This window comes from Camellia sinensis, chromosome 3 (genome assembly GCF_055761805.1).
Source record: "Camellia sinensis isolate YWXY chromosome 3, ASM5576180v1, whole genome shotgun sequence".
Lineage (NCBI taxonomy): Eukaryota > Viridiplantae > Streptophyta > Magnoliopsida > Ericales > Theaceae > Camellia > Camellia sinensis.
This window is the reverse complement of record NC_138963.1, coordinates 31,757,628-31,769,412: the sequence shown is the minus strand read 5'-3', so window position 1 is coordinate 31,769,412 and position 11,785 is coordinate 31,757,628.

Here is an 11,785-nt window from a genome sequence, read left to right as displayed (position 1 = left end):
AGCCAAACAACATATTGAAGAAGTAGGATACCTTTAAAGGTTTAGCCAATTTTCTATGAACAACAGCTGATTAAAAAAAAATAAATCAAATAGATCTTTGTGTAAGATCTATGTGTAAAATCAAATAAAGAGAGGAGCACTAAAGATCTTTGCAATTTTCTTATTTGTATAATCAATTTTACTCCCCAAAATTACTATATGTGAGAGAAAGATTTCAGTCAACACTATTACAATGAGCACACAACAGGTTCTAATTTCTTATTTGAAGTCCTTTGCTGTTCCAATTCTATGTGCACTGAACATATAAAGCTGATCAAGAAGGCTTATTCTTTCCAATTTTGGCTATTTGTATTTCAATCATCTCCTTAAATATAGCTAGCTATGAGACCTAGGATGGTTTTGAGTGGATGTTTTTTTTCCCCCTCCATTTTAGCATTGGATACTATCATGAGCTAAATTTATATTAAAGAACTGGTAGTTTTGGGTCCAAAATATAAAAATACCATATGGAGGTGGAGTGTGATCATAGAAAGGGAAAAAATTATGGAGTAAACAAACAAATCAAATTAAGTAAACAAACAAATCAAATTTTTTAAAACTGAATTTATGCACAATTTGTATACAGAATCTTTTTGTATAATACACCTAATATTTTCTTAGTTGATGATTCAAATTATTATTATTATTATTATTATTATTATTATTATTATTATTATTATCATTATTATTATTATTATTATTACTTACAGTGCTTTTTGAAGAAAATGAGAATCAAGAATTCTTATTCTATAGTTTGTCTATAAACTGAATTCAATGCTTTTCCACGCCAATTTTCTACGCCAATTTTCTAGTGTATTTAGGACATGAAAATGTAGTCTGATAAGGGGAGGGGAAAATGTAATCTCTATTACACCCTTTGTTACTTGTCACTAAGTAGATTGATGGTGGAAGGAAATAAAGTTTGTACAAAGTGCTTACAATCCCTCCAGATACAAATGTAGAATGTACATCTTTTATCTATCTATTTGGGATGATAAAGTAGGAGCTTGAAATGTATATTTAATGAATTTGGATCCATACCTGTTATATTAGCAACCTATATATATGTTTGCATATAAAATTTACTAAAATTAAAAACCGAAGAAAAAAATGGGAGCCAAACAGGGGTAGTTAATATCAATATGCTTCAAGAATTATATAGAAGCTTAGCTTCAAGGATTATAAACTGTCTTATACCAGTATAGAGAACTAATTATAGAAGTATAGTGGTCTGTTGAATATTTTCTAAACTAACCGAGCAGGATGTCGAGCAGCCGAAGTGATATCGCAGCCGGAGTGAACAACGATAAGAGTGGTCAGAGTGATCCACAGGAGCTCTGATGAAGGCAAAAGCTAAGAGAGGAAAAAAAAATTCAAGAAGAAGTTAATAATACTTTTCCATATATCTATAGATTGGTCTGTGCAGAACTTAAAAAATTCAAGAAGAAGTTTAGCTTATTTTATGTTTGAATTCAAGTAAAAGAAAAGAAAAGAAAAGAAAAGAAAAGACATTCTGCTAGAAAGAAATTCTATAATATTCAAGTTAACTGCTGGAAAGAAATAATATTGAGATACATTTTTGCAGCCTATTAATATTATAGATTTGAAATCTGTTAATATCAATAATGAAGGCTGCAAAAGAAACTCAAGTTAACACCATAAGAAATCTGCTAGAAATCTGCTAAAGTCTTGATAATGAAAACAGATATTAAAAATCTAATGCATTTCATACTTCACATTCCTTCTATTTAATAGATTTGTACACCATACTTTTGCTAGAAAGGAGTTTATTGTGGTAGCAAAATTTTAAGGTCTTAATCCAGACCTTGAACTGCAAACTACATTCTATTCAATTGGAAATTTACTCACAGAACCAGCAGTATTTAAAAAAGCTCATCAAGCTCATCAAGACAGTTTTCTTACCAATCAACAAAAGAACATAAAAAAGCTCATAAAAAAGCTCAACAGCACATGTATAGTACCACCTGGCCCCCTGGCCCAAGAATGCAAGGAGTTTTGGGCACAACTGGCACTGCCAGGTGATTTTTGTAAAGTACCACCTGGCCACCATAAGTGTTTTGATTAATTTTTAATTTGATTCATTAAACCCAGAATTTCATCATAATGAAGTACTTAAAATTTAATCATTAAACCCACAACTGGCACTGCTCACAAAACAACATAAGGAAGTTAGGAAGAATTAGGATTCCTCAATGTTGCTTCTAGTCCAAAAGCTATAGGAGAGGAAAGGAAAGGAAGAAATAAGCTATAAGTGGCTATTAGTTCAAGTATGAAACACATTAGCTGAGTGAACAAACTGCTAAAGGAGTTTATTGTGGTGTTTACAGATTTCATCACAGCCAAACCGTATAGCTCAATAAAATCTGCAAACACCATAAAATCTGCAAAAATTTGCAAACCGTATAACTCAATAAGCATTCAAGATGGCAGACACCATAATAAAATAAAATCTGCACACACCATAATAACTCAAATCTGCACACACCAAAATCTGCACACACTAAAATAACTCAAAAATAAAATCTGCACACACTAAAATCTGCACACACCATAATAAAATCTGCACATAATAAAATCTGCACACACGGGTAATCCAAATCCAAACCGTATAACTCAAACCATATAACTCAAAAACACAAAAACAGAGCAAGGAAGACAGATGGCAGACACAGGGTGTGGGGGAGACAGAGAGTAGATATTGATATAAACACAGACAAATCATCCATCCATATACACTTAGGAACTGTGTTGGGCGGGAACACCTATTGATCTAAATCTCACATACAGATAAGAACAACACTTTGATGACTACAGAATTTGATGAGTTATTAACACTTTGATGCCTTAAACTTTGTCTTTCAATAGATAACAAACTAAAAAACAGGAAAAAAAACAGCAGCCAAAGTGATTAACACAAAATAAACAGGAGTTATTAACATGAGTTATTAAATAAACAGTTGCCAATAAGCAAGATGAACTAACCCAGCCGGAGTGATGAACTAACCCAGCAGCCGATAAACTAACTCAGTGCCAAAGTGCAACAGTTTCCGATAAACTAACCCAGTGCCAAAGTGATGAACTAACCCAGCAGCCGAAGTGATGTCAAGCCGGAGTGAACAACGGTGAGAGTGAAACGGTGTAAGCTCTGATGAAGGCTTTGATGAAGACTGTGATGAAGGCTGTGATGAAGGCAAAAGCTGAGATTTTAAAAAAAAAATCAAGAAGAAGAACGGAGAGGAATAGAGAGATAGAGAGGGTAGGTAGAGAAATAGAGAGGGAATATGGGTAGACAGATGGTAGATAGGGAGGCAAATCATTTGTGATGGGAAGACAGAGGTTAGATACAGAGGTTAGATACTGAGAGAGAAGAGTGGAGAAACAGCCATGTTGGGCGGGAAACAGAAATGTGGAGAAACAGAAATGTGTAGAATTGATCTCAGCCATTGGATAGATATTACAATTGATCTCAGCCATGGGATCAAAATGTATCTCACATACATTTGAAGACATTTTCAAAATCCCTCTTGCCTTATTATATATATATATATATATATATATATATATATATATGAGAAGATAACACTATAATATTTTCTTAGTTTAGTGACATTTAAAAGTGCCACAAAATTATTAGTTTAATGATATTTTTTAGTCTTGTGATATTTTGAACAAGTGTCATTTGTATCCGTGCCACGGTAGATACTTATAAGTGCTACTACCATTATGGCTAAAAACTTTCAATGACATTTTGATGTCATGGTAGATATTATTTGTGGCACTATCAAGCGCCATTAAAAAAAAAGTTAGTAACACTTATAAGTGTCATTACACCATCAAGACTAAAACCTTTCAGTGACACTTTAATGTCATGGTAAGCACTATTCGTGACGCTATTAAGTGTAATTCATGACAATAATTTGTGGTAGAACAATTTGATCCGCTCTTGTGGAGACTCGAACCCCCAACCTCCCGCACCATAAACCTTATACACCACACTCTTCCCACTACACCTTTATAGCACCACATGATTATATATGCAACATATATTATTTATATAGTATATACATCCATATTAATATAAAAGTATATGTATAAACATAAATATTTTATTGAACATAATTTATGTAAAATAAACTATTTACTAGCAAAATAAAAAAAAAAGACTATTTTTGGCCACTAAAAATATTTTTTAGTCGCCAATTCTATACTTTTAGCTACTAATTATTTTTTAGTTGTTAAAAAACTTAACTTTTGCCTATTAAAATCAGATTTGGTCGTCGAAGATGCACTTTCAGCTATCAAAATTTTGATCGCCAAAAAATTTAATTCCCGCCTTAGGATTTTAGTTCTCCCGCACTAAAAATGACCACTTTTGGCGACTAAACTTATTTTTTAGTCGCCAATTGTAGACTTTTTTAGTCACCAAAAAGTTTTATTTTTGGCTACTAAAATTTTTTTAGTCAGTAAAACCTATATAATCAGCGACCAAACTTATTTTTAGTCGCCAATTGTAGACTTTTGGCTACTAAATTTTTTTAGTCGCCAAAAAGCTTTACTTTGGGCTACTAAAAAATTTTTAGTCACTAAAACCCATATAATCAGCGACCAAACTTAGTTTTAGTCGCCAATTGTAGACTTTTGGCTACTAATACTGTTTTCCAATTTTTTTTTGGTCAGGAAATTTAGTCGCCGAATGTGCTTTTTCCCGTAGTGTATATTGAGTTTTATTTATTTATTTTTAATCGTTTACTGTATTTAAAAAATTTAGAAAATATATTTGCATTTTTTGTTTTTTCAAAAATGTTATTATAAGCTTGGAAAGTTTTTGGCTTAGTGGCATTTCTCAAAATGTTATAAAATATTTATTTATGACACTTTTCACCTAAGTGCCATAAAAAGTAATTTGCACCCACCTAGTGTCCTGACATTTTTTAAAAAATGCCATTGATATTAAAGTTTAGTGGTATCTGTTGATAAATATCACGAACATAATTTTTTATGTCATTATTTTATAAAATGCCATAAAATTGATGTGACATTTTCTTTATTGAAATGCCACTAGAGCCTTATATTTTTGTGGTTCTATGACATTTTTCTAAAACATTTAAGCCAATTTTTATTTTTGTGGCATTTTCTAAAAACATACCACTAGTGTAGTGTCACTAAAGTGTAAATTTGTTGTAGTGGCGTTTTTGTTGGAGTGAAGTGACACTTTTTTTAATTGAAATGCCGCTAGAGCCTTGTATGTTTGTAGCTCTATGACATTTTTTAACAAAATGCCACCAAATATTCTTTTTGTGTCATTTTTTAAGAACAGGCCACTAGTATAGTGTCACTGAAATGTGTTTTTGTTGTAGTGTAAGTAATAAAATGTTATTAGATAGCGATACCAAGTATCATTGTCATGCTAAATATTTTTTCTTATTTGATGAAATTCCTTAATTTTCTTAAATAATTAAATTATGTAAAGAACAAATTAGTAAAATATTCTTCTTCAATTTTTGGTAGTAAGAGAGGTCCAATATTTTTTTTTATTAACTAAAGTCCTTTGATAAAATTTCTCTGTGATTATACTAGCAAAATTCTTCTATGTCGGTGTAAAATTTATGTGTTAAATTTTCTCTATAAAATTATTGAGAGATTTCAATTATTATAAAAATATTTTATATCTTTTATATTATAAAATTTATTATGGATTTTTTTTAAAAAAAATCTTATATAAAACAAAATATTAATAATATAATTTTTTTTTTATTTTTTTTAAGAACGTTTTTGCTAGATGGGGAATGGGACCCATCAGCTATATAGTGATGTCGCCCCTGCCAATGCAGCACTCCATCTACTTCACAACATTACCAAACAAGAAGTATAATAAAATAATTGTTGGTGTATTCAAAAGATTTGGATAAGATATTTATTTTCGTACAGAGTGCTGCGTGGTTGATGCAAGCATAACCATTGTTTAGCTGGAAAATAATAAATAAATAAATAAATAATAATTATCTACATATCTGTCAGGGTCGGTAGTCGGTGAATTTTTTGGCATTGGCAATTTTTATAATGAGTCGCGTGCGACAATGGCCAGCAAAGGAACGACAATAGATACAAAAAAATAAAATAAAAAATTAGATATAAATAAAACTAAAACATTCAATTATTGAACCTAAACTAAACAGTGATGATCTAAAACTCTAAAAATAGAGTTCTAAATGTAACTTTTTCTAAACTAAAACAATCAATTATTGAACCTAAATATCCTATAGACCTATCATTAAATTCTTCTTTTTTTATTAATAAAAGAGTAAATTATAAATATATTTTTTGAAATTTGATTAAAATATGAATTACTTTTATAAATTAAAAAATTACATTTCATCTCTTGAGGTTTTTAATTTGGTAACAAATTGTCTCTTTATTAATAAATCATGAAATCAATTAACAATTTTTAATAATATGAGAAATATATTTCAATTAATAATTTAGGTAATTTTATTATTCTTTTAGAGAGTAATTATATAATTTATTTTTTTAGTTAATTCTGTTAAATAAAAAATTCTGACAAAAAAATATTTATAATTTTTAAAATCACAAAAAATAATTTATATTTTAAATAAATCTCAATAGATATATTTATAATTTATCCTTAATAAAAAAGAGTACTCAGGTCAGATATCAATTTCTAAAACTTTTGAACAAATAGGCCCAAACTTTATTCTTTTAGAATTGAGACAATAATTATAATTTGAAAAACTATTTTATGCCTACCTATATGTCTATTTGTCAACGTATTATACATCTATCCACATGTCGTCTAACTATTAAGGCCAAGTTTGACGATTGTAAAATAATTTATCTTTTTATCTTTTTATCTTTTTTTCATCACATCATCTCTTTATTTTTTTGCATATCTTTTTGTAAAAACACAAAAAATATACTTATTTAGGTCATTCTAAATAACTCCTAATTTGTCCATGAGTATCTATTTTTCCACCTGATTGACTTATACTTCTACCCATTGTTTTCAAACTCGGACCGGTCCGGCAGGTCGAACCGGTTGAACCGGGCCTTGTTTCGGTCCGGTCAACTCCCTAAACTCGGATTGGGGCCAAAACCGGGAAAACCCTGTGACCCAATGGTCGAACCGGCCAGAACCGGTCTATTTTTTTTTTTTTGGGTTTTACTTTTTTTTTTTTTTTTCTTTCTTTTCTTTCTTTCTTATATATATATATATATATATATATAAATATATTTTAAAATTTTGACTAAAAATTCTTATTTCAAGATTCTCCTCTCATAAGAAAGAGTCTCATTGAAAGCTTGAGAAGATTATGAAAGTCTATTCCTATTTATAGGAAAAGATTTTTCAAAGAGAACCTACAAAATTTTATGTGGGATTCAATCAAATTATTTGAAACATATTGATTAGAGGGAGAGTTGAAAATTTCATTTCCCTCCAAAATTAAATCTAGCATTCAATCAATTTATTTGGAGAGAATGTTTAAAAAATTTAATTTCTTTGAAATAAGTGACTTTTTTTTTTATCAATTGTGACTTTATTAAATATTATTAATAAATATTATGCAACAATTTTTATTTTTATTTGATTATTTATATATATTTTTATTTATTTATAATTTATAATTATATTTTTTAATTATATAATATTAATTATGACGTCACGGTTCGACCGCTTTGACCCGACGGTTGAACCGGTGACCCGTCCACCAGGTCCCTTTTCCGATTCGCTCACCGGTCCGGTTTTAAAAATATTGCTTCTACCATTGCCATTGTTGCCCCCACCGGTGACGTTCCAGTGAACTTTTTAACACGAGCAACCGACGGGGTCCAATGGTGGTTTGGCAATCAACAATGGTTCGCTCGGAAGGGTACAATTAAAAAAATATTGTCATTCACATTAAATAATTTTATTAAACATGTTTTCATCATTAAAATGATAAAGTTTTGAATCAAATAATAGCATCGTTTAATAAATTGGTTATTTTAGTATGTCAAAATTTTTGAGTTTGTAGAGACGGTTGAATTTTTTTTAGGTAGATTAATGTTTGTGAAAAAAAAAAAGTGAAATAATTATGAGTTTGATGTGATATTTTGTCTTATTGATTATTTTTATCTTATTTTGTCTTTTATAAATTTTAACTTAATAAATTTTTATCTATTTCCCATACAAGGCTAATATATAGTTTTATGGGTGTTAATTTTTCATGAATTACTCCTAATAAAAACATGTAATTAAAAATAGAATAATGACTTGGACCCATTTTTTTACTGACCCCCTCTTCTTATCATTGATCCCCTTTTTTTTTTTTTTTTCTTTTCCTCCAATCACCACCCGCCATATATATATATAAGAGGCAGTGAGAGTGATGATTGAAGGGAATCTCAATCATCACCCTTAAAAATAAGAAGCAGATTGAGAAAGGGGTGGAGGAGATAGAAAAGGAGCAAAAATTCGATATTAATAATAAGATATCATTAATAAATAATAAAATTGCATGTGGAGGATCACCTTAATAATTATTTTATCATATAAGATAAATAAATAAAACAGGTGACATCAATAATGTAGTACCATCGATTGTAGTGAGGACACAGGAAAATCTTTTGCGACAGGAAAATCTTTTAAAATCTTTTAAAACAGTGATATAAATAAAGTTACCTTTAACATATTTTACAATCAAAAAAAATTATTGAATAATGCTTGGGATCCCTTTTGGGGTCACCCCCTCACCTCCTTTGTCATGTGGCGGGTGGTGATTGGAGAAGTAGGAAAAAAAAAAAAAAAAAAAAATGTAACCAATAAGAGAGAGGGGGGTCAAAAGGAGTGGGGAGAAAAGGGGATGAATAATTGTTGAAAATTATTATTGCACTAAAAATTGAAAAGCACGCGGCTTCCAGTGCCTGCATGTGTGAATACATGGTCAGACTAAAAACCAACAGTAGTGGTTAGCGTAGATTTTAGAAAGTAAAAAGTTACTTTTTAATTTTTAATTTATTTTTTTTTATAAAAAAATTTATAAAAAAAAAGTTAAAAGTAATTTTAATCATTTTCTCAAGACCCTCTTAAGGTGTGGTTTGAAAATAAGTTATTTTAATAATTTTTTAATTAAAATATAAGATAAAATAATTAAGCTCTGTTTGAAAAGTGGATTAATTTTTTGATTTTTTGATTTTTTTTTGACTATTTTAACCTGGGACTAAAAAGTTTGGTTTGAGAAGAACTTTTGAATTTTTTGATTTTTTTGACTTTTTTGTAAGAAAAATAATGTAATGATTATGGGTTAGATGTGATGTTTTGTCTTATTGGGCTAAAAAGTTTATTTTGTTTTTTGTGACTATTTTAGCCAAAAAAAAACCTATAAACCAACTTTCCAAACGGAGCTTTAGTATGTTTGAAATAATTTTTTAATTTTTATGAAAAGATGTACAAAAAGTAGAAGAAAAATAGAATCTTTGATTTTTTATTGAAAAATATTTTGAAACTCTAATTTTTAAGCTCTAAAGCCAACTCTAATGAATTGGTAGTGAGCCCCATTTATTGTGATATGATATTTTTGTATTGGTTTATTTTTTTTCTTTTTCTTTTTTTCCTTACCATGTCATTAGTGCTCCATTAGAGTACCCAAATTAATGCTCTCAATCATTGTTATTTTTAATATAGATTATAAATTTTTTTATTTTTTTAAATAATTTTTTAATTTTTAAGCTAAAATACCAACATGTCAACAAGGCTTAAAAACTCTAATAATTGAGCTCTAATCAGAACTCCAATAATGTGACAATCTTAAAAGAAATTTTAAAAAAACAAAAAGTCAAAACACACAATAAAACTCACAATTTAAAACTTCTCTAGAACTCACAATTTAGCGTTACGAAACATTTTCCAAAAAACAAATTCTAGTTGCTTTCCGTTTCTCAAAAAACAAATTTTAAAAAAAATTATTACTCAGTTTAAGTTGCGTGTCCATCTGTATGTCACACAATTACTATTAGTTATATTTTTAGAAAACAAATAAAAATAAAATTATTCAGTATGGTTTGTTTTAATTTTTTTGAATTTAATTTTTTAAATATTAAATATTCTTATTTTTTTATTTTTAATAAATATTTTTAAAATTTTAAGCATATTTTTTACTTTTTTACATACACCTTACTTAGATGTATCTAAAAAGTAAAATATTTATAATTTTATTTTAAAAGAATTCAATAAATATACAAGAATAGAAAAAATGAACTGAATTCTAATTTTTTTTACATTTTATATTTAGTGAATTTTCTAAATATTTTTTGACAAATATTATACTTTTTAATTATATCTATGTTAGGTGTATCTAAAAATTAAAAAAAATGCTGAGAATATTAAAAGAAATCAGTGAAAACAAAAAAAAATATGGAAAATGAAAAAAAAATTGGTTAGAGTTTTCCAAAAACTCTTTTCAGAAATTATACTTTCTTGTTTTTCGCGTTTTTTTGTTTTTAGTGAATTTTTTTAATATTTTAAGTAATTTTTTTAATTTTTATACACACTTAACATAAATACACATAAAAAAATGTAGTTTTTGCGAAAAAAATCTTTTAAAAATTCACTAAATACTAAGAATACAAAAAAAAAAAAGAGAATTTATTATATTTTTCGTATTTTTATGTATTTATTAATTTTTTAAAATATTTTTTGACGATTTTTTTACTTTTTAGATACATCTAAGTAAGGTGTATCTAAAAAAATAAAAAAAAAATGCTTGCAAATTTAAAAATATTCACTAAAAACAAAAAAACACGAAAATCAAAAACTGAGTTTTCAAAAAACTTAATTCAAAAAACTCAAACTAAACACACTGATTAATTTTCTGAAAAGTGAATCCTTAGTTTAAGCCTTCATTTGGAATGTAGGTTAGCTTTTTGACTGTTTGACTAGTTTGGGATAGTTTTTTTTGGTTTTTATGAGAGAAAAAATAAAATAATTATGGGTTAGATGTGACATTCTATCTTATTTAGCTAAAATAGTCAATTTTATCTGTTATATGACTATTTTAGTCAAAAGTAATATCCCAAACATAACGTTTATATTTTTAGTTTATATTTATAAAAAAATTATAAATTATTTTTTGTTTATTTTAAAAAAAATAAAAAATAAAAAATAAAAAAACGTTTGATTTGAACAAAATATTTAAAAAATTGTAAAACCAATAAAATAAAATAAAGAGAAATATTTGAGGGCCCGAAATCTGTTGGCTCGAATTGGCTCGAAACCCAAAACGATGTCGTTTTGGGTTTCATTTTTTTTTTTTCTTCTTCTTTTTCTTGCATTCGAATGCAGAGAGAGAAGGAGATTTGTGTAGGAAGATTGATGAAGAAAAGAAGGGGAGGAGGAGGAAGACATGGAAGATCTATACACACACAGCAAACGGTGGGTCTCTCGCCTCTACTCTCTCAACTTTTTTTTTTCTCTCTTTCTTTTCTAGTGGATTTGGATTGATGATTTGTTGATGAACAAATTTGTGGATCTGGATTGGACAATTTAATTTTTTTTTTTTTTGTAATTGCTATTGTTGATGAATGTATGATGTTGTAGTTGAAATTTTTTATTTTCAGATTCGAAAAAAAAAAATGTGTTGTTGATGTCTCGACTTTCCCTTCTCTGTGTTCATCTTCAAAGAGAGAAAAAGAAAAAAGAAAAAAAGAGGGTGATCGTCTAAAATCAATAGAT